The following is a 24,464-nucleotide window of genomic DNA, read 5'->3' on the forward strand; positions in this document are numbered from 1 at the left end:
TAGAAGCAGAATATGCTTCTTTTCAGGTATTGTCTAAAGATAGATAGATTAGGAGACAGTCCGACAGATTATGTTACAGAGTTCCAAAGGATGGGGGAAGCTCTGGAGAAGTCTTGGAGGCGAGCATGGGAGGAGGTGACAAGGGGGCTAGAGACCAGGAGGTCTTGGGAGGACCGAAGAGAGCAGTTTGGTTGATATTTTGAGACCAGGTTAGTGATGTAGCTGAGGGCAGAGTTGTGGATGGCTTCGTAAGTTGTTGTTAGTACTGTGAATTTGATTGGTTTGGAGAGCGGAAGCCAATGGAGGGATTGGCAGACAGGGGTACTTTCTAGGAAAGGTGGAATCCTGCTTTAAGGTGGAGAGAGGTAACTTTCAGTAGTCATATAGAGGCAAACATATATTTGAGAATGACAGGTGAGTCCTTTGCCTGTAATGTGCATCACCAGGACTGGCTGGTCTTTTTGAATGACTTGTCTAAAGCACTGTAGTGACATACTGTACATGCAGTTAAAACCACACCTCCATCTGATCATGGAAAAAAAGTAAAAAAAAAAAAAAAATGGCCAGGGCACAAACATTTTTTTTCAACAGACTGGAATATCCCTGTTGATTATTATTGAGATCTTCCAAAACTAGAGAATTTTTTTTTTTTATCACCTCCACTACCTCAAAAAGAAGTATTGAAAAATGACACGCTGGAGATATTCATGTTGAAATACCTTGCATACCTTGCATAGTTTCCCCAAAAAAATGCTAATATATTTTGCTGAAATTTCCTCTTTTTTATCCTTTTATTCCTGCCTGTCAGCTCCTCCCCCGCTGGAAGACCAATTTATGGGCATTCCTATTGCAGAGCTCAGGCAAACTCAATTCCCACATCCCCCGTTCAGCCAGTATGCCTTTCGGGTTTTGGAAATTAAATGAAAAAAGTGGAATGATTTTCCTATATAGACATAAACATTTGTAGATAGATCTACAATTTTATTTATGTCCTGCACTTGCTTTGTGGATATCAAACAGTCCTGTGCTACCGACAGTCTTCTACATTAGTCTCAATGGGAAATGAAGGGGAACATTGACATACCCTGACCTCCTGCAGAACTATTGAATGAGCATTGCTTTGGCTCATATAGAGCTCACTTGCTTCTGCCCCCCGCGCCTGTGGATGTTTTACAAACTGTCACTCTAACATAATCCTTCCCTCTGCTTACATGTTGACGGCGCAAGCACCTGGTGCTCAAGACAACCGCTGTCAGAAAGCTCTAAATATTAGACCTTTCCTGAGGTAGCACGGTCAGATAGCTATGGGAGGCTCTCGAAATAGCTACTTATAGATCTGCTGCACTGATCAAGTGCACTTTGTCCCCTGGGGCACAAGATAGAGAAAATCTATGATTGGTCATACTTCAATCATGGCTCCATTCTCACCTATAATAAATGATCATTGATGTTCAACTTTGGTGTGACCACATAAAATAAGGTTATAGCAAAAAAATGTGCAGTCATTTAAAATCACTTGAGGTAATTCGGGGTGCTTTTGCAAGAGACAGAAGCAAACATAAGCTTTGGAAGTGCTCTTTATTACTCATCGAGATTTAAAGTGTCACTAAACCCCGGAACCTGCATTCACTAGATCTGATCGCGCACAGTACACAGAACATGGAAATGCAATTATTTCAATAAATATAAACTGCTAAATAAGTACCTGTTCTCATCAGCAGTATATAGCAGTCTTGTGACTTCTATCAGTGTCTGGTTAAAGTTTATAGGAGTTTTCATTCTCCTCTGACTGTCCTAATGAGGACACAGGGTGCCTGACCCTCTGTCTCGATTGGCCCTGGGATGATCACTTGCATCCTCCGAAGTAAAAAAAAAAAAAAAAACTCGCTAGCAATACACACTAAACTGAGCATGTGCAGAGTGACTCCAAAGGTTTTGTTCTATCAGGAGATGGATTGGGGGCAGTAGAAGAAGAGGTCAAACAGCCTTTTTACACAATGCGGAGGATTATCCTCTTGGGTTCAACAGTGAGTATAACAAACATGCTTTACTGCATATACAGACTGATTTTACTGTTGTGGATTTAGAACCACTTTAAGATCACTGAAGGTCGCTTTTCTCCACAGAATGATCCTTTCACTACATAAGGTTTAATGTCATCTGAGTCTAAAGTAAAAGTTGAGGCAGTCCTAACACATATGACTTGAGAAGTAATGAATCATGGTCTTGGTCGGTGCTTTCTTCTTTGTGGACACCCCACAATAAAATCATTTGGCCAACTATTATTTTGAATGAAGTATACCAGCTATACACAGTTTAGAATTTGTAGTTTTAGGGTGAAGATGTAACAAAACACGTAAAACCAAAGAGTTCCTTTAGAAATATTAGAGTAGCAGTTACCAGTTTATAAAAGCTGAACAGCTGGTACAGCAGAAATAATGAACTCAGTGGCCAATGTCTGTAACCTGCCTTTATATCCATGCGTGCAAATAATTAGGAATCATTTACCGAAGTGAAAACAGTCTGGCTTCTAGTGCTCAACAGCCTATGATTATTGCATATTTGTGTTCATTAATTTCTATTTTTGTTCTTGGAGAAGTCAGATACACTCTGTTTTTTGAGTCTGTGTTATGTGAACATGTGTGTTCCATTGTGTCCACAAGGAAAAACAAAATGTTGGCTTCCTGACGGAACTATGTTAAAGAAAAACGCCGTTAAGCATTACTGTGTGTCCTTCTAAACAGGTCCACTTGGCATGACCCAGTTCAACATCGTAAAATAGCTTTTTTTGAACCATTGTTCCGTCATACAATTGTTTGGTCTTTGTGGTTTTTCTTCTATATCTGGTATATCGACCAGTCTTGGCTTAGAAAGTTGAGATGAATGTTGCTATGCCAAGCTTTCCTTATGTAGGGTTTCTGTGCTAGCTATTTGTTTAATCAAAATTTTCTGTTCTTTTTCTGTTCTGCATTATAGCTTGAATGAATGAATGAATGAGTGACTTGTATAGCGCTACCTATGCGAACTGAATAGCCTCAGGGCGCTTTCTTGCCACCAGAGTGCATCTGCGGCTTTGCGTGGTCCTTTACCCTGTAAAGTCCTGACACGCTTACAAACACATACAACATTGACATACACATACACACAGCTTGGAACTCTGCGCAATAATTTTACCAGAGGACATAGGGGTTGATTTACTAAAACTGGTGCAGATTTCATAGAAACCAATCGGCTTCCATTTTTTTCTTTGGAATTAGAAGCTGATTGGCAAACATGCACAGTTGCACCAAATTTTACAATCTCCAGTTTTAGTAAATCAACCCCATACTCTTTATGCATCTGTTGGGGATCCATCACCCATATCATTTTTGATGAATATTTTTTTAAATATCTGCTCTTAGGGTGTCCTGAAAAATAGAGTATGGTATAGGTTCATTGTTGCCTATGTCTATAAGCATATTGACTGGGTCATGATCCACTATCTTCTATATTGGCTGCTTGAAATTTGTCAAAGCAAAATGTGGTTTACTAGATGAAGGTCTAACCTAGAGTAGGTGGAGTGGGGGAGAAGTAAAAGAAACAGTCTCCTAAGGTGGGTACGGATGATCATCCAGTTTTCCTCGATGTTTCACGGCAAGTCGGAACCAAGGAAGGAAATAATGTACGGACAATCTTATACGTCAAAGGCTTTTTTTAGTTGTTTAAAGTTTCTGATCATGTACAGTCAGTCTTTCATGTCTGATTTTTGTCCAACACTGTAGGAAAATAATACATATTAAACAAAAATCATTCATTCTGTTCACCTACAAGAAAAATTTGGAAAATTTTAATTTGCAAAGTCTAAATCGGAAGTCGAAGGTTGTGCACACATTGTACGAAAATCGAACGATTGTGTCTCATATACAGTTTTTCTTCTGATGTTCTCCTAGTGTGTACCCAACTTTTTTTTAGGTCAAGAGAGGTCCTCCTAAGGCCTAAAAGATGCATGTCATGAACTACATCATTACCATTACTTTATTATGTTTTTGAGTAAGATAAATTGCGAGTCCCTGAGGGGAGTCAGGTAAGGGGTACAAGCTTGATTTAACATCCCTAGCCACTTTTACGATACACTTTTGGAATTGGTTTACATTTTCAAAGAGTTTTCATCGTCAATTCTGGTTGGTTTTCATCTGGGCCATGTGTGCTGTCTCCTTTCAGGAATAAGTTTCTGCCTTTTAGGCCACTTTCACACTGAGGCGTTTTTGCGCCAGAAAAAGCACCTGTAATCTGCCTCTTCTGTAGCCCCAGTGTGAAAAACCGAGTGCTTTCACGTTGGGGCAGTGCACTTGCAAGGCAGGAAAAAAGTCCTGCAACCAGCATCTTTGGGGCATTGAAATCAATGGCTAGTGCGGCCAAAGCACCTGCAAAGCGGTTTGGCAGCGACGATTTGTGGCCACTTTTAACTCTTTTTTCAGCCACTAGCGCGGCGAGGGTTAAAAGCACCCGGCTAGTGGCCGAAAAGTGCTGCTAAAACGCCAGTAAAGCACCGCTAAAACTAGCAGCGCTTTACCGTCAACGTAGTGTGAAAGTGACCTTAAAGTCTTTTAGGTTCACCATCTAAAGCAGTGGTGGTCAACTTTCTTGACATCCAGGGCCTCAAGGGTAGCCCCCAATATCACTGCACATAAAATTCAGTGAATGTTCCATGTCAGACAACAGGCACACAATAAAATATAGTAAAATATTATTGGCATGATACAACAGATATCATAGACTGTAGGCATAATTCAGGCATACCCCAGTTTTAAGTACACAATGGGGTTTATTTACTAATGCTGGAAAGTGCAAAATCAGGCTCACGTCTGCATAGAAACCAATGAGCTTCTAACCTCGGCTTGTTCAATTAAGCTTTGGTTATATAACCTGGAAGCTCATTGGTCTCCATGCAGAAGTGAGCCTGATTTTGCACTTTCCAGCTTTAGTAAATAAACCCCATTGTGTACTTAAAAGTGGGGAATGCTTGTACAGGAGATGGTCAGAGATGTGGACATGATTAGAAAGATGATTATAGAGTGTGGACATGGTGCAGAAGATGGTCAGGGACTGCAGACATTGTACAAGAGATTGTCAGGCTGTGAATATGCTACAGGTGACTTTCAGAGACAGTGAACCTGCTATATGAGTTGTTGGAGACTGGGGACATGCTTCAGGAGACAGTCATAGACTGGAGACATATTGCATGAGACTGCTAGAAATCATTGCTATAATACTGAAACACAGATTATTATCTAAAGGGGCTCCGAGGGCCACTTAAAAAGTGCCAAATGCTGAAATCTGAAGTACAGTAATGGACTTAAAATGTAGAGGAGTTGCTAAAATACCACAGGGGGAATTTAATAGAGAAAAGTCTGGAGAGAGCTGTGATTTGGAAGTGGGTTTCCTGTAGACACGATATTCTCTTTAGGCTGGGATAGCCCATGTCTTTTTGTCTGGGATGCCAACCCATTCATACCATTTACCATTAAAGTGCTACTAAAGCTTAATCTACACGGGACGTTTTAAAACCTCTCCTGAATGATTTAAGTTGACACATAATAACCAACTTTTAAAAACGGGCGTTTTACCGCTTTTACATGTCACGTTTGCGTTTAGAAATGCAAAAAAATAAATAAAAGGCAAAAAAAAAAGAAAAACACGGCTAAACGTGAGTTACCACGTTTACAAGCTGTTACAGGCATTTGGCGTTTCAAATTCCTCTGAACATCCGTCCTGAACGCATTTTTAAAAAAAAATTTTTTGCTTTCCAAAAAATGCTTCTAAACTCAACTGCCTAGAAATGACCCTGTGCACATGTAATTACAGGGTGGATTTGCTTTAAATCAAGTTGCTTTAAATCACAATTTAAATCATGATTTAAATCACTATTAACCAGTTGAGATCCGCGCTATAGCCAAATGACGGCTACAGCGCGTACCTCCTTTGCCGGGACGACGTCTATTGACGTCGTCCCGTGCACGAGTGGCCTGCGCGCCCCCTGAGGGGCGCGCGCGGCACGCTCTGTGATCGGCGAGTCTATGAGACTCGCCTGATCACGGATCCGAGCAAGGGGTCGATCCCGACCCCTTACCACGTGATCAGCTGTCAGCCAATGACAGCTGATCATGTGATACAACGGAGCCGGTAATCGCGCTGTCAGCGCGAGGAGAAAAAAAAAGAGCCGATCACGGCCAGCCCAGCCAGTGCCCACCTGCCCCCTGCCAGTGCCACCCATCAATAAATAAGTGCCCCCCGTCAGTGCCACCCAGCAGTGCCCATAGTGCCACCCAGCAGTGCCCACAGTGCCACCCATCAGTGTCATCCATCAGTGCCCGCAATCTGCCTTAACAACGGTGCTGCACCCCAGTGCCACATATCCGTGCCCATCAGTGTCATCTACCAGTGCCCATCAGTGCCGCCCATCAGTGCCCAGCAGTGCCACCTATCAGAGCCACCTATCAGTGCCACCTATCAGTGCCCATCAGTCCCATCTATCAGTGGTACCTATCAGTGCCCCTTAGTGCCACCCATCTGTGCCACCCATTCGTGCCACCCATCCTTGCCATCTTATCTGTGACCATCAGTGCCGCCTTATCTGTGCCCATCAGTACTACCTTATCTGTGCCTATCGGTGCCACCCTATCTGTGCCTATTGGTGCCACCTTAACTATGCCTATCAGTGCCCACCAGTGCAGCCTATCAGTGCCCACCAGTGCATCCTATCAGTGCCGCCTCATCAGCGCACCTCAATGAAGGAGAAAAATGACCTTTTTGCAAAATTTTATAACAAACTATTAAACATGATTTTTTTATTTTTTTTATTTTGCATCTTTTTTTGTTTGTTTAGCTAAAAATAAAACTCCCAGCTGTAATTAAATACCACCAAAAGAACGCTCTATTTGTGGGAAAAAAATGATAAAAATTTCATTTGGGTACAGTGTTATATGGCCGCGCAATTGTAATTCAAAGTGCATCAGCGCTGAAAGCTGAAAATTGCTCTGGGCAGGAGGGGGGTTTAAGTGCCCAGTAAGCAAGTGGTTAAAAAAAGCTTGATTTAAATCAACCCGATTTAAATAATTTTTAAAGAGCAACTGTCATCTTTGTCTTGCAGTGGCTCCTCCTCTGACCAGCTGTTGTCCCACAGACAGTCCCATTCACTTTAATGGGATGACTGGTGATGCGGCAGTGACACAACAAGGAGAGGGACGTGGCGACAGCAAGTGAGTGGATGCCCGCTAACAAGTGCTGCCCCATTATGAATCTTCAATGACAGGTGCTCTTTAAATGTAAGGACTTATTCTTGCTGGTAGTTAGAATCTTTAATGTTTGCACACAAAATGAAGGTTTCCTATTTAGAATAATAAGCTGTCAGGTTAGTAAAACAGCGATATCAGACCCGACTCAATCATACAGTTTGTAGTGTACGTAGGTTTGCAAAACAATGGGATAAAGGAATATTCCTAAAGTTTGGTTTATCTCATGGAAACTGTGACATTGGGGGTTATTTACGAAAGGCAAATCCACTTTGCACTAAAAGTGCACTTGGAAGTGCAGTCACTCTAAATCTAAGGGGTAGATCTGAAATGAGTGGAAGCTCTACTGATTTTATCATCCAATCATGTGCAAGCTAAAATGTTGTTTTTTTATTTTCCTTGCATGTCCCCCTCGGATCTACAGAGACTTTACTTCCAAGTGAAATTGCAGTGCAAAGTGGATTTTCCTTTATTAAATAATTCCTATTGTGTGAATGCATCAATGCAGTGCATGTTATCTTAGTTTGCATTCATTGAATGAGTTTACCAAAAATTTAAATATTGCAGAATATACAGCCTCGTGTATTTTTTTAACCACTTGCAGACCGGACCATTTTGCTTGTCAAAGACCAGACCACTTTTTGCGATTCGGCACTGCTTCGCTTTAACTGACAATTGCGCGGTTGTGCGACGTGGCTCCCAAACAAAATTGACGTCCTTTTTTTCCCACAAATAGAGCTTTCTTTTGGTGGTATTTGATCACCCCTGCGGTTTTTATTTTTTGCGCTATAAACAAAAATAGAGCGACAATTTTGAAAAAAACGCATTATTTTTTACTTTTTGTTATAATAAATATCCCCCAAAAATATATAAAAAAACATTTTTTTCCCGCAGTTTAGGCCGATACGTATTCTTCTACATATTTTTGGTAAAAAAAAATCGCAATAAGCGATTATTGATTGGTTTGCGCAAAAGTTATAGCGTTTACAAAATAGGGATAGTTTTATAGCATTTTTATTAATAATTTTTAATTATTTTTTTTTTACTAGTAATGGCGGCGATCAGCGATTTTTATTGTGACTGCGACATTGTGGGGGACCCATCGGACATTTTTGACACATTTTTGGGACCATTGTCATTTATACAGTAATCACTGCTATATAAATGCAGTGATTCCTGTGTAAATGACACTGGCAGTGAAGGGGTTAACCAGTGGGTGGCAGTGTAGGGGTTAAGTGTTCCTAGGGGTGTGTTACTAACTGTGGGGGGGTTGGGCTTTCATTTAGTGAACACTGATCTCTGCTCCAATCACATCGACCGGACTCACGGGGGTCCCGACCAGGGCGGCATTGAATATTGGACGTACCTGTACGCCAATATGCCTGCCCGTGCCATTCTGTCGACGTACATCGTCGTGCGCTGGTCGGGAAGTGGTTAATTATAATAATAAAAATGTTATAATCACCTGCATGGTGTTATACTCACCATGGTACTGCACAAAGGAGTCTCCCGGCTGTAAATTGTTTTTACCTTAATGCAATAGTAAAAAAAGCATTTTGGCTTTAGAATCACTTTAAAGTGGAGTTCCACCCACTTTTACAACTTTGTCTTAAAGGTATGACAACCCCTCCACCACTCGATTTTGGATAATTATTATATAAAAAAAATGTTTCCCTTACCTTTTATGCAGAACCTTGTGTACTTCCGTCCTACCCTTGCCACGGCCCAGTGCGTCACATCCTCTTCTCCCCTGCTGCCTTCTGGGACCTTTGTGTCCCAGAAGATGACGGGCCATTCAGGGAGCACCAAGCGACTCGCAAATACGCAGTAGGAACCTGGCAGTGAAGTCTGAAGGCTCCACTGCCAGTTTCTCTTAGTTGGAATGGCGGCTCCTGCACCCATGGATGGATCGGCCTCGGGAGGGGGGGCGTGACATTGCGGGCTCCCTGGACAGGTAAGTGTCCTTATTAAAAGTGAACTCCACATTAAATAGCACTGTATAAGTACGTTTGTAAAAAGGGTACAGAAATTGCATATAGAAGGGAAAGACAGCAAGAAGAATTCAAAATCCAAATAAACCAATGAACAGGAACTACAAGGTAACAATATGAACAGTAGAAGCAGAACCAACCACGACCAAACTTTGGGGTGGGAGGAGTTAAAGTTCAATTGGGGGACAAGTGAAAAATCATGAAGGAAGAGTCTGGTCAAGAGGGCCAATCAAATCTATTGTAAATCTAAAGTTGATGCTGTCTCCTGCCACAGTACCACTTAAGCCCCATACACACTATCAGATTTTCTGCTGACTTTTTCCTTCAGATTTACCAAAAACCATATAATATGAGGTCAAACCTTAGGAATTTCAATTTGTATGCAATCAGGCAGGCCCTTGTACTACATGGTTTTGGTAAATCTGAAGGAAAAAGTCAGCAGAAAATCTGATAGTGTGTATGGGGCTTAAAGAGTAAGCTTGTAGATATGGTGGGACTGGAGTTTGGTAGAGGAAAGGATTTGCATACTGTAAAACAGAGGTATAGAATGGATGCTTAAAAAAAAGGTAAGAAAAAAAAAGGGATTATAGTGCCACATGCTGAGAAGGGCTTTCTGGAGGTTTTCAGGGTTGCTCACAATAGAGCATAAGGAGAGTTGTGCCTTTTGAGGGTGGCTGATTTTCCATCTGTGAAGGCTGTCCGATAGAAAGCATAGTTCCACTAGTAGGATGATGTGCTGTTGTGAACGGCCTCCAAAATAGTGTTGCCACCTCATCCCTTTAAACCCGAACACAGGTTCTGAGGCTAACTTAATGCAGATAATGCATTAATGCATAATGCAGATAATGCAGTTTAACCACTTCCCACCCGGCCAATGCACATATACGGCCGGGTGGGAGCCGTCTACTCCTGATAGGACGTTCAGGAACGTCCATCAGGAGGAGCGGGATCGCGCGCGCGCGTGCCCGCGCAGCGGCGCGATCCCGATGCGCCCGTGTCACCGGGACACGGCGCATCTCAGATCGGTAGGAGGGCTCTGTGATTGGCCCTCCTGATCACATGACGGCCGTGTCCAATCACGGCCGTCATGTGATGTAAACAAACAGCCTGTTGCTAGGCAATCGGCTCCTCCTCTCCTCACACAGAAGTCATCACTGAGGAGAGGAGAGCAGATTGCTGCAGCCGGCTGATGATCAGTGAGTATGAGCTGTTTTTTACAGCTTTTTACTCACTGATCTTCAGTCTAGTGTAAACGCACAACACACCACACAGTGTAAACACAGTCCCCACATATGTCCCCATAACACACATGTCCCCAAAACATACATGTCCCCAAAAAATAAAAACACATGTCCCTAATAATAAAAACATGTCCCCCACATATGTCCCACTAAAATCACTTGTCCCAATGATTATGTGCACACATATGTACGTGATCACCTGCACACATATGTACATGATCATTTGCGTACATATGTCCGTGATCACATAAACCAATTATTATACACTTAACGGATTTTTTTTTACCAAAAACATGTAGCAGAATACATTTTGGCTTAAATTTATGACAAAATTTGATTTTATTGGATTTCTTTTAAAATAGAAAAAAGAAAATATTGTTTTTTTTTCCAAATTTCCGCATTTTTGCGCTTATATCGCAAAAAATAAAAAACGGAGTCGTGAATAAATACCACCAAAATAAAGCTCTATTTGTGCGAACAAAATGATAAAAATTTCATTTGGGTACAGTGTAGCATGACCGCGCAATTGTCACTGAAAGCGCTAGAGCGATGAAAGCTGAAAATTGGGCTGGGAAGGAAGGGGGCGAACGTGCCCTGTATTGTAGTGGTTAATTACCACCTTAATCAGCCACAGAACCTGTGTAATTCATATGTGTTCTGGTTTAAAGGGATGAGGTGGCAACCATACCTACAACAAAGATTTTAGGCCCTTCTACACAAGAGTGTAAAAGACCAGTATTAATGCACCACTAAAGTCTACTTCGTCAGGCACCAGAAGAGAGCAAAGCAGCGCCAGTGTGCTGACTGGATTGACGTGTAGAGCAGGAACTCTGAGTCTTTGTTGCGGTCCCCCATAAAGGTCAAGGCACCCCAATAAAATGCTTTTTAATTGCTGGCTGTGCTCCAGTGCCTTTATTTTGAGTTTTATCCCTGATTAACACATCCTCTTTTTTGAGGCTTGTAAACAAAAAGCTGAGGGTAGTCTGAGGGGGCTTCATGGCAGTATTGGAGAGCCCTCTAAAGCTAGATTCACAGCTATGCATTTTTAGTGCTTTTTGCATTTTGCAGGTTTGGACTACAGAACGTGTTCCATAGGAAACCATGTTATATGGACTGTAGTGCAAATATGCAAAATGCAAAAAGCACTAAAAATGCATAGCTGTGAATCTAGCCTTAAGGAACAGATTTGCAAAATATTGTCAACATTTTTCTAGGGAGACTTTAAGGCTTGATTCACACTAACGTGTTTTTTGATGCATTTTGCAGAAATGCAGGAAATTTTTTTAACATGGGTTCCTATGGAACATGTTCACATCAATGCATTTTTGTGCCTTTGCGTTTTTGGAAAGGGTCGGGGACTTTTTTTCATGCAAACTGCAGCTTTTTGAATGTAATAGAAGTCAATGGACCTGCATCAAAAACGCAAGTACCATGTTTTTACCGAGTTTTTACCGCGATTTGCGTTTTTTTTTCAATTTTTTTCACTGTATATAGCTGGTTGCTAAGCAACCACAGTGTAAAAAAAACACAAAACGCAGCAAAATCGCGGTAAAAACGTGTGTCCAAAAACGTGACAAGCACCGCAAAAAGCACTGCAAAAACGCTCAAAAACAACATGCATAGATGTGAATCGAGCCTAAGTCTGGATTCACACCTATGGCATTTTTAATGCTTTTTGCATTTTGCAGATTTGCACTACAGAACGTGTTCCATAGGAAACCATGGTACATGGAGTGTAGTGCAAATCTGCAAAATGCAAAAAGACACTAAAACTACATAGGTGTGAATCCAGCCTTAAAGTCTCCCTAGCAAAATGTTGACAAATCTGTGCCTTAAGGCTGGATTCACACTTATGCATTTTTAGTGCTTTTTTCATTTTGCATATTTGCACTCAGTCCATGTACCATGGTTTCCTATGGAACACGTTCTGTAGTCCAAATCTGCAAAATGCACAAAGCACTAAAAATACATAGGTGTGAATCCAGCCTAAGCCTTAGGCTCGATTCACATCTATGCATGTTGCTTTTGAGCGTTTTTGCAGTGCTTTTTGCGGTGCTTGCCGCGTTTTTGGACACGCGTTTTTACCACGATTTTTGCTTAGCAAAAAAATAAATAAAAACGCAAATCGCAGCAAAATCGTGGCCAAAACGCGGTAAAAATGTGGTAAAAACGCGTTACTTGCGTCTTTGATACAGGTCCATTGACTTCTATTACATGCAAGTGTACCCCGACCCTTTCCAAAAACGCAGAGGCACAAAAATGCATTAATGTGAACATGTTCCATAGGAACCCATGTTAAAAAATTTCCTTGCATTTCTGCAAAATGCATCAAAAAACACGCTAGTGTGAATCGAGCCTTAGAGAATCAACCAGATCCAAATAGAAATATTAAACTTAAAAAATATGAATTCACTTGCTTCTACGCAAGTACTTTCATAGCCCAGCGGAAACCAAAATATGGAGGAATCAAGGGCAGTGTTGGGGCAAAAATAGTGCTTACGAGTTCTGCAGATCATTCACGTAAGTCTCTGCTCATGAAGGAGATTATTTCATTTCCTTAATAAAGCCATTCACCACCTGCCATTTATAGGTAAGGTTGATCCAGGAAATGTCCGAGTGCCTCTCGGGGGGATCAGGAAGGAACTTTTTCCCCTGTTTGAGCAAATTGGTTCATGTTTACCTTCCTGTGGATCAACTGTGGGTTATAGGTTTGTGTATATAGGATCTATGGCTTTTATTTATTTATTTATTTATTTTAGGATATTTTTTTCCTCCCTTTTAATTGGTTGAACAAGATGGACTTGTGTCTTTATTCAACTATGTAACTATGTAATCAGAGCTGGTTTGAGTAAAATACAGTTGAATTGCTACCTTGGTTTTGGAATGTGGGAATAAGTGCAAGAAACATACAAACACATGCAGATTGCGTCCCTGATAAGTTTGAACCCAGGACCCCAACATTGAAAGTAGAGATGCACTGAAATTTTCAGCTGTGGAAACATATGATGTTATCGGCATTTTACTGAAGAGAACAAAAGTGCAGACATGTTTTTTTACTGTGATTTTTACCGCAATTTTTTTTTTTTTACCACGATTTAGCCACAATTTTACCACCATTTTACTGTGTTTATTGTGTGTTTTTCATAGGTCATGTGACTCAAAAAAATGCATAAAAAAATAACATGGGTGCGTTATTGATGTGTTCTTCCTGCGTTTTCAATGCATTCCAATGGGGAGGTGCACTTTTGGTGGTGTTTTTTTTAATTTCTTAATTTTTTTTGTAACTGACCAAAAATGCATCAAGATTTTTAACACCACAACGGAAGCAAAACGGACCACTGTAAAGACATACATAGGATTTTTAAAGGGATATATTTTTCTTGAGCTTTTTTTGCGCTAAACGTGCCAATAATGGCTGACAATAATTGCAAATTCCTAATTTTAATTAAAAAGTCGAATATAATACAAAATATGCATATATTTTAAAAACTGTTATTTTCAGTTAAAATTTTCGGCCAAGTACATCCTGCATTTTCGGTTTTGGTTTCGGCACCAAAATGCCCATTCGGTGCACCTCTAATTGAAAGGCAAGAGCATTTGCTAAATGTTTGCCTATATGGAAAAGCCTCATAAAACAGGAAATTAGTGAGGAGGGTATAAAGGGCACCATATCCCTAGAATGCATTGAAATAAATTAGTAGATAGAAAAATGGCAAGTCTAATTTTTCTGCTAATTCAGGGGCTAGCAACCCATAGATCATGATCTACCAGTAGATCGCAGCCAGGTGACTGGTAGGGGCTTGCTGACCCGCCATTCCAGAGCATTACACAGAGTAAGTTGCAGATGCACTGCGCTGCACCCGTGGTGCAGGTAAACCGCAGCACATCAGTGTAAAGGACAGCCTTAAAGGGTGCTCAGAACAGAGTAAGGTGTTCATTTACATTTTTAGTTGGGGGGAGGACAGGTGGTGAAACCCCATAGACGTGTTTTTACCACCCCCGCCCCAACCACACACCCTTTAGCTGAAGTGGCTAGGGGGTGTACACATGTCGCAGCAAGAATTATAAACTCTATCATAGTTGGTGGGTGTAGCACCTGCCCAGCATGCCCCTTAAAGTTAATGAGGCTGCTGTGCAAATGCCCTGCAACCTTATGTGGGTTAAAGCAGGCAGCGTTGTGTTGCTTTAACCCCTTGGACCCCACAGAGAAATGCATTTGTGAGGTGCTTGCAGAGTGGCCCCATTTACTTAAATGGGTCATGATTGGCAGGGAGAAGCACCCACCAAACGCAACAGGGGTTTAATTCCTGCTGCAGCATGTGTACACCTTTGGTTGGAGGGTAAGGATTGGAGGTGGTACAACCGCGACTCAACCTCAAGGTTTTACCCCCCAACTTTATGTGTGAATGAGGCCTAAAGGTGCCACTGCCAGACGCAACTAAAGGGCTCATTCACAAGTGCAGAAGGCACTGCTGCCCCTTTGAAAAGCAATCCAAGTGTGTTTGACAGGTGGTGAGGATGCGATATGTTGCCTCCTCACCGCCTGATTTAAACCCACAATTGCTGTGCAATGCATGCGATTGCAACAAAGTAGTATGGCAATTAAGAGGTTTAAATCAGGTGGGAGGAGGCAACGCTCTTTCACTTCTCCCATGCTGGTCAGTTAGATCTCCACCTCTTTGGGCCCCTTTCACACTGAGGCAGTTTTCAAGCGTTTTAGTGCTAGAAATAATGCCTGGAAACTGCCTCCCATGTCGCCTGAGTGCTTTCACACTGGGACGGTGCGTTTGCGGGACGTTAACCACTTGCCGCCCACCCGGGGGCACACACGGGGGCGTGCATCGCGGCGATCGTTGTTGCGGGGTGTCAGTCTGACACCCCGCAACTACGATCTCGGTAAAGAGTCTCAGACGGAGACTCTTTACCACGTGATCAGCCATGTCCAATCACGGATGATCACAGTGTAAATAGGAAGAGCCGGTGATCAGATTTTCCTCACTCGTGTCTGTCAGACGGGAGTAGAGGAGATCCGATCGGCTGCTCCTCTGACGGGGGGTCTGTACTAATCGATTATCAGCACAGCCCCCCCCCCCAAGGATGCCCACACTGGACCCCCAGGGACGCCACCAGTCCACCAGGGATGCCCAGCACCAGGTATGCCACCCTAGACAACCAGGGATGCCAATCAGTGCCCACAATGGATGCCAATCAGTGCCCACAATGGATGCCAATCAGTGCCCACAATGGGCATCACTGATTGGCATGCATTATTGTTTGGCACTGATTGGCATCCATCAGCATAAAACCATACAATACAATGTTGCCTATCAGTACCCATCCGTGTCACCTATCAGTACCCATCCGTGTCACCTATCAGTACCCATCCGTGTCACCTATCAGTGCCCATTCATGCCAACTATCAGTGCCCATCCATGCCCATCTGTGCTGCCTATCCATGTCCATCTGTGCCGCCTATCCATGCCCATTCATGCCGCCTATCCATGCCAATCCGTGTCAGCTATCAGTGCCAATTTGTGCCACCTATCAGTGTCCATCCGTGTCGCCCATAAGTGCCACCTATCAGTGCCCATCAGTGCTGCCTAACAGTGCCACATATCAGTGCCCATCAATGCCACCTCATCAGTGCCACTTCATTGGTGCCAGCTCATCAGTGCCCATCAGTGCCGTCTTATCAGTGCCCGTCAGTGCCCATCAGTGAAGGAGAAAACTTACTTATTTACAAAGTTTTGAAACTGAAATTAAAAAAATATATATATATTTTTTTTCAAAATTTTCGGTCTTTTTTTATTTGTTTAGCAAAAAATAAAAACCGCAGAGGTGATCAAATACCACCAAAAGAAAGCTCTATTTGTGGGAAAAAAATGTATAAAAATTTCATTTGGGTACAGTGTAGCATGACCGCGCAATTGTCATTCAAAGTGCGACAGCGCTGAAAGCTCAAAATTGGTCTGGGCAGGAAGGTGTTTAAGTGCCTGGTATTGAAGTGGTTAAAAAAGTCCTGCAAGCAACATCTTTGGGGCGGTTTGGGAGCGCTGTATACAGCTCTCCGAAAATGCCCTGCCCATTGAAATGAGTGGTCAGCGCTTCCAAAATGCCTGAAAAACTATTTGAAAGCCGCAACACGGGCGTTTTCAACCCCTTCTTTGGGGTTAAAATCACCCCACTAGTAGTCGAAAAACAAGCAGCGCTTTACCCCTAACGCACGAGCGGCCCCAGTGTGAAAGTTGTCTTAAGGTTGCCAATGCCTACCCCTTACTAATTTATTGATATGGAGAAGCACGCTTGTGTGAAAGTATTCTTCATTTGACAGGAACTGGTTAATAGCATTGTAGCGGTGGGCACCTTTTCTCTCAATAACTTTCTCCCAGGATTTTCTTGCCGCTTTTGTTATGCTAACATGGCGATAAACGCAGAGGAAATCTTTTGTCCCATATCAGGCCTCCAGTGTGCACTTTTAATTACCAGCGATGAGCTAATATAGGTATTATTGGTCAATTACAACTAGCAAGTTTATCATTACAAGGCTTTGATGATTCTTTTCAGAGTCGAGATATATTCGCTACCTCTGTAGGTAATCCTAGCTGTAGCCTCTATTATCATTATAACATGTAAAATGCTACAAGGATTATACTGAGCAGGGCAGACGGCTGGCCCTGGCATTTTCTTTGCTCATCAAAGCAGATTGGAGAGTTTTAAGGAAAGGTAAGCTGGCTGTAGACCTAAGATGTCAGCCTGAAATGAGAACACAATCCAACCACCAAGAGATCAATTGTCACGCCGATCCTTGTGTCTGTGTGTACCTCTGAGAGTTGAAGAAAACCTTAACTGATCATTAAGGGAACTTGAGATAGGCTGTGGTTTTTAACTGCTCTCTGCTGGTACAACATCAGGACAATTATTGCCTGATCGGGCTAAAATAGGCCAGATTGGATAATGATCATATCGTGTTTATGGATATACATGACACCCCCCTCTTTGAAATGAGAAATCGATCGTTGTTGATACTATATCTCAGCCAAGAGCTCTTATATTTGACTGTGACACGGGTCCTTTTTCTATGTAGGCATAATGAGCACCCATTGAACGCAGACATTTCAACCCCAAAAACTCCTTACATCTGGTAACAGGGCACTTCTGATCATACGTCCACTTTATTGTTGCCACGTATAGCAAGCATTATTTAAAGTGGATCTAAAGCTATTTTATTTTTGTATTAAAATAACAAACATGCCTATATCTACCTGCTCTGTGCAGTGCTTTTGTACAGAACAACCCCAATCCTCTTCTTCTGGGGTCTGCCACTGGCGCGCCAGGCTCCTCCTCTTTTCGGATGCCCCCACGGAAAGCTGCTTTCCATGGGGGCACCCATGTGTGCGTGCTCCTGAGCCTTGCTGCTGCGTCCATTGACACAGAAAGTGTCAGGTAAGAAAAAGTGGGGGTCTGGGGATAGGGGATAGCTGCAGCACAGAAGGTTTTTCACCTTAATGCAAAGAATGCATTAAAGTGAAAAACCTTAAAGTGATACTTCATTTTAAAAAATAAAAAAATAAAAATAACAAAAAATAACAAACATATTGTTGTTTTGCACCCGGAGATCCTCTTCTGGGGTCCCTCAGTGGCTCTCCCCGCATTAGATAACCCCCTAGGAGAAGAGCTCTCCCAAGGCTGTTACCTTACTGGCGCCTCCCGAGTCATTCATTCGACATCCATAGAAGCCGAATGTATTACTCGGCCCCACCCCCCGGGTCATTGGATTGGATTGACAGCAGCGGAGGCCAATGGCTGCGCTGCTATCAATCTATACAATCAAAGCCGGGACTTCGTGGAGAGAAGGACTGCGTGTCCCCGCCAAAGAAGATGAAGGGCTTAAGGTAAGTAAAACAGGGGCCTAGGGGGCTGGTGACTGCTAGGTGTTTTTTTCACCTTAATGCATAGAATGCATTAAGGTGAAGAAAAAAAAACATAAGCCTTTACAAAACCTTTTAAGGCTTTAAAAACACTTTAAAGCAGTATTTAAAGTGCATGTAAACACTCACATATACCCAGTGAAGTGAACAGCCTCAGATGATACACAGGGAATGAAACATGTATATCTTCTGTGTTCACTTTTATACACTGTTTAGAAAGTGCACATCCTGTTAGAATTTTCTCTTCCTGATTCACCTGTGGGTGTGGATTCTTGCTATACACTGTGAATCAGCTGATTGGAGGAAAAGCACACACCCCCTCTCCACATAGGTAGAAAAAGGAATAAGAATTGCAGAGCTGTGCTGTGAATTAACCAGCTCTCTGCTAATCTATTTCTATGCATCCAACCCAACCGAAATTCAGCCTGGTTTTATCTCAGTTGACGGAGAACTTGTCAGAAGTTATCATGTTGATAACAGAACAACGGAGCAGGAGAAAGCCACGGAACTTAGTGCTTTGAAGAGAGATAAGTAAACACTAAAGATAGATGTGCCTAGGTCAAATTTCATGAATGGGGTTTACATCCACTTTAACTAAAAAACAATTATTTAATACATTGTAGCTTACAATCTCTCCATATGGTGGCTGCATTCATTATTCTTTTTTTAGGCATTTTTTTTATTTTATTTTTACTTGGTGATCTGGCAACTGACACACTTAAAGCAGAACTAAACCCTCTTGTCATTTTCAGCCAAGGAAGCTGCCATCTTGGCTTTTGTTTAACTGCTTGCCTCCCGCCCACCATCAAATGATGGGGGAGTGCTGCGGTTCTTGTTCTGGTATGACTTCATATGATGGCGCCCCCCAGAATGGCTACTCTTTTGCGCCGGCGGGGACATGCAGCACAGCGTTCGTGAATCTCGGTAAAGAGTCAATGACGTGGTTCTTTAACCATGTGATCAGCTGTGCCCAAACACAGCCGGCCACATGTAAATGCGGAAGTGCCGTTTATTGGCTTTCCTCGCCTCACACTGACAGAACGTGTGGCAAGGGGAGCTGATCAGCGGAATTTTCTCGGAGAGGAGACCAGGATAGGTAATCGGGGCACTGATTATCAGTGCCCGGTTTACAGTGCAGTACCCATCAATGACACCAATCAGTGCCCATTAGTGATGCCAGTCAATCCTACTTTTCAGTGCCGCCTATCAGTGCTCATCTGTGCCTCATATCAGTGCGGCATAATATTAGTGCCTCCTCATCAGCACTGCCTCATTGACGCACATCAGTGAAGGAGAAAAATCACGTATTTACAAAATTTACTGATAGAAACTAAGAAACTTTATTTTTTTCAAAATTTTAGGTCTTTTTTTAATTTATTTTTTTATTAAAAACCTAGCAGTGATTAAATACCACCAAAAAGCTCTATTTGTGCGAAAAAAAAAGATAAAAATTTTATTTGGGTATAGTGTTGCATTTGTCATTCAAAGTGTGAGAGCGCTGAAAGCTGAAAATTTGCCTGGGCAGGAAGAGGGTGAAAGTGCCTAGTAGGCAAGTGGTTAATCTTCAACTGCCATGATACTGCACATGTGATCAGTTTGACATCAGCTATTTGATGGCTTGACAATTTGGTTGAGAGCACAACCATTGTAAAAGTTACATTCCTGACACATTTTTTGACACTTAACCTCCCTGGTGGTAATCCCGAGTCTGGCTCGGGTTGGGATTTCAGTACCACGAGTGGTAACCCCCGAGCCAGACTTGGGATCGCATCGCTGGATACAGGGAGACTTACTTACCTTGTCCCCTGGATCCAGCGATGTCTCCCCGCTGTGTGTGCGAGCTCCTCTGCTCGATTCACACAGTGCCCTAGTGCCGCTGAGCTCCATTCCCTGCGACGTTGCGATCCATGGGAGCGGGAATCTGCACCAAATTCAAAAAATTAAAAATACACAATACACATATAGTACTGTAATCTTACAGATTACAGTACTGTATAAAAAAATACACACCCCCTTTGTCCCTAGTGGTCTGTCCAGTGCCCTGCGTGCACTTTTATATTATAAATACAGTTTTTTTCTGCCTGGAATTTGGAGATTGTCCATAGCAACCAAAATGTGTCCCTTTATGGCAAAAGTGATTTTAGACCAACTAGAAAACAGCGATAATAAATTATAATCACTTGCAGAATTGAGCGATAGCGATTTGCGGGGAGATCCGTCATCAAACACTAAATCTAATGACAGCGACAATTCTGCAAAAGAGCAAATTTCAGTGTTTTTGGATTCGATTACATTATTGAATAATTTTTATTATTATTTATTATCATTATTTATAGTTATTTATTATATTATAAACTTTATCATACCCGGGATGTCTACTAGACTCTGGTTTGAACAGATTTAAGAGAGTTATTCCTAAGAATTGCAGGCCTAAAATATAAAACGCCAAATTTCCATGCAAAATAATTGTACCGCTTTCAGCATCTAAAATCAGAAATAATCATACCGCCAGGGAGGTTCAATCGATGGTTTTAGTTTCACTTTAATGCCACTTTAATTCTTCATTGGTTGAGATAATAATTGTGCATGGGCTCCTCAAATATTAGATGGTGTGACCGTTTGGTGAAGAGAACAATGTGGCAGTTACATTCCTGGGATTACAGTACATTGCCGGGAATGTAACTGTCTTTTGAAACTGTTAAATTGATGCGTTTATTTCCACTTTAAAGTGGATGGAAAATAAACGGAGCCACCTCAGATCAGCAGCATTATCAGTCTGGGTGGAAGGTAGTGTTAGCCCTTGTACACACGGTCGGAGATTCCATCTGAATGTGTCCGATCGGAGCGTTTTGTCGGATATTCCGACTGTGTGTGGTCTGCATCGGACTGTTTCCGTCGGAATATCCGTCGGACCAACTTTTCCAACTTGCCGGAAATATTTTCCGACAAAATGCTCCGATCGGACATACTCTGATCATGTGTAGAGAATTCCGATCGGACAAAGTGCCACGCATGCACAGATCAAATTCCTACACCAAAGCTATTGGCTACTAGCGTGAACATAGTCCCGTCGTAACGAAATAACGTCATCACGTCGGATTTTACCACAACTTTGTCCGACCATGTGTATACAACAGTTTCGGACAAAATCCGACGGATTTGGTTGTCGGAATCTCCGACCGTGTGTACAAGGGCTTAGACTTAGATAGACTTGACTGAAATATTAAAGCTGAACTCCATCCAATACTTTTTAATCACTCGCCGACCACCCCACGTACATGTACTGCGGGGCGGCGGCTCTTCTGCATGAAACTCGCATACCTGTACATCATTTCGTGCTTCCGGGGATTGCACACAGCGAGAGCCAATCAGCGGGTCCAGCGGCTTCTATGTCTGCTGTCACCCGGCGATCGCTGGTGACACAGACAAAACGGCGATCTGCCTATGTAAACAAAGCAGATTGCTGTTCTGTGACAAGGAAAGGCAGCTTTCTGGATTTTCACAGCTAAAAGCACCCACTACACAGTTGGTAAGAACTCCCAGGGAACACGTTTAACCCTTTGATTGCCCCTGGTGTTAACCCCTTCCCAGCCAGTGTGATTAGTACAGTGATGGTGCATATTTTTAGCACTGATCACTGTATTGGTTTCACTGGTCCCCCAAATGTGTCACTTAGTGTCCAATTGTATGCTGCAATGTCGCAGTCCCAATCTAAGTCGCTGATCGCCACCACTGATAGTTAAAAAAATAAAATAAATTCCATAAATCTATCACATAGTCTGTAGATGCTATAACTTATGCGCAAACCAATCAATATACGCTTATTGTGATTTTTTTTAGCAAAAATTTGTAGCAGAATACATATTGGCCTAAATTGATGAAATTTGGGTGGCTGTTCCTTCAGAGCGCATGTGCCAGTGATGTCACTGGATGCATGTAATGTAAATATCTCCTAAACGGCGCACGTTTAGCAGATCTTTACACTACTCATAGGTAAGCCTTATTATAGGCTTACCTATAGGTAAAAGTCAGTGATGGAAGTTCATTTTCACTTTGAAGTTTACATCAGGACAAATGAGATAAACACTAAACTCTTTATTCCCTGCCACCTAATGCTGGCCATGCACGCTACGAAAAATCATCCGAAATTCGGTCATTTGGCCAGTTCCTTTGTTTTTCGGTCAGTGAATGGCCACAAAATCGATAATTGTTGGGATGTTTTTGAGTCGAAAAAACGAAGGACAAGCATGAATTTTCTGACGAATGATAAATTGAAAGGTTAATGTGTTTCCTGTCTGAATTGTTTGCATTAGGTATATGTAAAAAACAAACAAAAAATTTGATTAATTTATGTCCATTGACCGATTTTTCAGTCATTACATGACGGCACTATCGTTTGCGCTCACGGCCGAATGTCCATTTTTTTTCGAAAATGCATTTGGCTGATTTTTCGTATCGTGTATGGCCAGCATTAGTATATTTCCCCTGCAGTCTACACAACACTGTGAGCCTAATTTCAGCTTTCAGCTGCTGTAATACAGCACTGAACACAAATTTAGTGCAGGCAATTACACAGCTGAATGGTTGAAAACTAATAATTAAAGGACAGATCTTTTGTAAATTGTGATAGGAGTTTTGACAGCTGTACTACTGAACAGACTGTTCTTTTCTCAGAGGAAAAAAACAACTTTTACTTTTCAAGAATCGCTCACAAAATATTTTCACTTTGCCGGAAGATATCTCCAAATGTTCATACTTTTTTTTTATACGCTTAGACCACTTTTTGAGGCGTCATTCCTCTGTTGGATTGTTAGCGGTAGTGTACTATGAGCTTGGAAAAACTGTATGTATATTGTTTCTGTCACTTTGAAGAAAGAAAGACTCGGGGCTGGTTCGCACTACATGAGCAGTCCGGATGCATTCCAGAAACATTTCTGCAAGCGCATTTTTGACGCGTTTTCTGATCCATTTAGATGCATTCGGGTGCATTTTTTATGCGTTTTGCCACGTTCCAGTGCAGTTCCTTGCAGAAAAAAATAAGCATGTTCTACTTTTTTGTTGCCTGTACTGAAACGCAATGATGTGAACTTTGCCAATTAAATCCATGTAACCTACTATGTGTTTTTGATGCAGAAAAATAAATAAATAAAAACACACTGGACTGCATGTGGTGTGATCTGGCCCTCAAGAGGATGTGCAGCAACTCCTAGCAGCCAGCCACATTTCAGCTTTAATCATTTGGACCACTCTATAGCCTCTATATAGAAGAGTGAATGGAGGGTATATGCTCTCCAGTGGGTCAAGGAACATTTTACTTTGATTTCCACTAAAACAAATCATATGGAATGTTTAACCACTTGCCGACCAGCCGCCGTCATTATACAGCGGCAGGTCGGCACCATCCCGCAAACCGTCGTAGCTGTAAATCGGCTGCTTTAACCACTTGCTTACTGGGCACTTAAACCCCCTTCCTAACCAGACCAATTTTCAGCTTTCAGTGCTCTCACACTTTGACAATTACTCAGTCATGAAATACTGTACCCAAATGATTGTTGTCCCTTTTCCTTAAACCTCATTCCTAATCAGACCAATTTTCAGCTTTCAGTGATCTCACACTTTGAATGACAATTACTCATGTCATGCAACACTGTACCCAAATGATTTTTTTGTCCTTTTTTTCATACAAATAGAGCTTGCTTTTGGTGGTATTTGATCGCCTCCTGTTTTTTTTTGTTTTGTTTTTTTTGCACTATTAAATGAAAAAAGACCAGAAATGTTGAAAATTATTATTTTTTCTTAATTTCTGTGATAAAATTTGGAAAATTAGTAATTTCACAATTTATACTGCTACATAACTTTGGTAAAAAAACAAAACAAATTAGTGGATATTATGTGGTCTGTGTGAAAGTTATAGAGTCTACAAGCTATGGTGCAAATCAAAAATGTATAGCACCTGATGTACTGGCGGCCTATCTAATTTCTTGAGATCCTAACAAGCCAGGAAAGTACCAGAAAATGCCCCCCAAGTGACCC

General features: G+C 41.9%; 1 protein-coding gene across 8 annotated transcripts in view; it reads left to right on the plus strand.

Annotated features, from left to right (window-relative positions):
* DLGAP3 (DLG associated protein 3) overlaps window positions 1–24,464 on the plus strand; it is a 655,676-nt gene that overhangs the window by 10,160 nt on the left and 621,052 nt on the right. Inside the window, exon 2 of one of the 8 annotated variants that reach the window (XM_077481739.1) lies at window positions 7,130–7,304. The exons of 6 other annotated variants lie outside the window; for them this stretch is intronic. The gene's annotated coding sequence lies outside the window, so the exon portion shown is untranslated. The remainder of the gene's footprint in view (window positions 1–7,129; window positions 7,305–24,464) is intronic. One more of the 8 variants, XM_077481741.1, reaches the window with a different exon arrangement.

Source organism: Lithobates pipiens, unplaced genomic scaffold, assembly GCF_037356315.1.
Source record: "Lithobates pipiens isolate NorthernLeopardFrog02 unplaced genomic scaffold, aLitPip1_a1.2 Scaffold_16, whole genome shotgun sequence".
Taxonomy (NCBI): domain Eukaryota; kingdom Metazoa; phylum Chordata; class Amphibia; order Anura; family Ranidae; genus Lithobates; species Lithobates pipiens.